Source organism: Ammodytes marinus, assembly GCF_949987685.1.
Source record: "Ammodytes marinus genome assembly, contig: scaffold_219, whole genome shotgun sequence".
NCBI lineage: Eukaryota > Metazoa > Chordata > Actinopteri > Uranoscopiformes > Ammodytidae > Ammodytes > Ammodytes marinus.
The window spans coordinates 45001-47500 of NW_027648201.1; the positions used below are offsets into that span (position 1 = coordinate 45001).

The window sequence follows — 2500 nt, forward strand, 5'->3', positions numbered from 1 at the left end:
CCTCTCGTTTGTATTCGTGTAGAGTCGGTAAACTCCGGCGGTGGCCTGTTGCTTTAAATCTTGACGCCGTAAAGGATTATGGGATACCACTATCTACGTTCCTTTAGCAAAGGTTGGTCAGGAGTAACCTATGCTAAAGGAGGGTTAAAGGATGAATCGAGGCTCCTTTCCTATGCCTTTCCTAAGCATTTTGGGAATTCGGATCACCTATCTGCCGAGTACTTCCGGTTCATCTCGATAGGAAAGGAAATTTCCTATGCAAAAAAAAGTTTTCGGATAGGCCCCCTGTGTATGTTATGATTCCTCTGTGGGTTCATTCAGTAACCCTAACCCCTAACCCTGTGTATGTTATGATTCCTCTGTGGGTTCATTCAGTAACCCTAACCCCTAACCCTGTGTGTGTTATGATTCCTCTGTGGGTTCATTCAGTAACCCTAACCCCTAACCCTGTGTATGTTATGATTCCTCTGTGGGTTCATTCAGTAACCCTAACCCTGTGTATGTTATGATTCCTCTGTGGGTTCATTCAGTAACGCTAACCCCTAACCCTGTGTATGTTATGATTCCTCTGTGGGTTCATTCAGTAACCCTAACCCCTAACCCTGTGTATGTTATGATTCCTCTGAGAGCAGAACCAACAGCCTGGCTAACAGCCTCTTCCCTGGGGGAATCAGGACCCTTAACTCTCATTAAACATTAAACAGACATACACACAGGCTACCTCACTGTCCACCAGTGCAATATGCTTTCTGCCTCTTAGATTGATTTATTATGACATGCCTGTCCTTGTCTTGTTTCTTTTGTTATTTCTGTGTCTTGTTTTTATACTGTTTTTAACTTAAATTGCTTGTCTGTTTGTTCTGTGTAATGCACCTTCAGTTGGCGATCCCAATGTGTTGTATCTACATGTCTGTCTATCTATCTACTGTTCAATGACAATAAAGACTATCTTATCTTATTAATAATCATCATTGTTATTCCTGCTGAACGATCCAATGTTCTCTGTTTGTATTTCTACGTTTTTAATGTGTCCGTTCTCTGTTTGTATTTCTACGTTTTTAATGTAAAATAAACTTTAACTTGAGGATCACATTATCATCGTCTCTTCCTTATACTTCCTGGGGGCGACTGTGTCTCAGGTGGTAGAGCGGGTCGGCTGATGATCAAAGGGTTTGAGGTTCGATCCCCGCCCTGCCACCTGTGTCATAGTTGTTGTGTCCTTGGGCAAGACACTTCACCCACCTTGCCTCGTGTGAATGTCGATAGTTAGCTGCTGCTATCGGTGTGTGAATGTGTGTGTGAATGGTAACGTGGGAAAGGAAAACAGGTCTCCCTTGTAAAAGAGTCTTCGGTCTCAATGGGATTTACCTGTAGAAATAAAGGTTAAAAAAAAATAAAAAATAAATACTGATGTAATCTGTGAGTACACACCTGTGTGATTCATACACACACACACACACACAGTCACCCCCAGCCCCCTTATAGATACACACACACACACGCACACACACACACACACACACACACAGTCGCCCCCAGCCCCCTTATACACAACACACACACACACACACCTAACCTTAACCATACACTGTAAAAGGCCATAACACTGTTTCAGTAGAATAAACGTCTGAAGCCTGTGAACTCAGTTTCCGGGTTGACTGTTGTTTTATTTTTTATTTTGACCTGCTCAACATGGCGGCGTGAGCATGACATCACAAACAGGAAGAGTTCTAGCCGCGGCGCATGCGCAGTGTGTCCGCGCGGGTCCCTGTAAAGATGTCTGAGCAGGCGGGGAGGGAGCGGAGTGGAGGACCCGATACCAGCGCAGCGAAGCCGCGACGCTCCCGTTAAAACGTTAAAGGTAAGAACCGGAGCCTCCGGTCAACGGGTCTGCCGGTACGGGCGCGCGGCGGAAGGTTCCCGCCTTCCCGTGAGCCGGTCTAATGGCGCGAGGAGCCGCGGGGAGAAGAGGAAAGAGCGGGAATCATGTCGCTGCGCCAGGCGCTGTGGCAGGGGCGTGTCCGCCATCTTGCGCCCAAACAGCAGCTGGAGCTCCGCCGCGAGCTGCGCGAAATGGCGCCAAAGCGTTTAAAATGTCCGTGTTTGGAAGCGTTTCCGTGGGAGAGGAGCGTGAGCGCGAGCCCCGTCCCTCTCCCGGAGAGCATCCAGTCTCTGACACGGAGACAGCGCGTCTGTGACCGACTGTGAAGCCGCGCAGGGTTTTGTTGTCCCCCTCCCCCTCTCTCTCTCTCTGCCCCATATCTCCCTCCTCCCTGTTTGTTTGGTAACCCTCTCTGCGCATGCGTGTAGCCAAGCCGCCGTGGAGAGAAAAACAATCTTTTATCAGTCTGCGCATGCGCTGTGATCCTTGTGATTATGGATCCGTGTGGAACATAAAGCTGTTATTGATCTGTTTTAATATATTTAATGTTTTAGTTCAGCAGCGGCCGAGGCTCGCTCTCCGTCCCTCCTTCACTCCTTTCTTCTTCTCATGAGGAAT

At 47.9% G+C, this 2500-nt stretch overlaps 1 protein-coding gene across 1 annotated transcript in view; it reads left to right on the forward strand.

Moving 5' to 3' along the window:
• Positions 1–1812: 1812 nt before the first annotated feature.
• Positions 1813–2500, forward strand: part of pcif1 (phosphorylated CTD interacting factor 1) — a gene marked incomplete at its 3' end in the record, with an annotated part of 20569 nt that continues 19881 nt past the window's right edge. The window contains 1 exon segment of the mRNA XM_080054820.1: positions 1813–1861.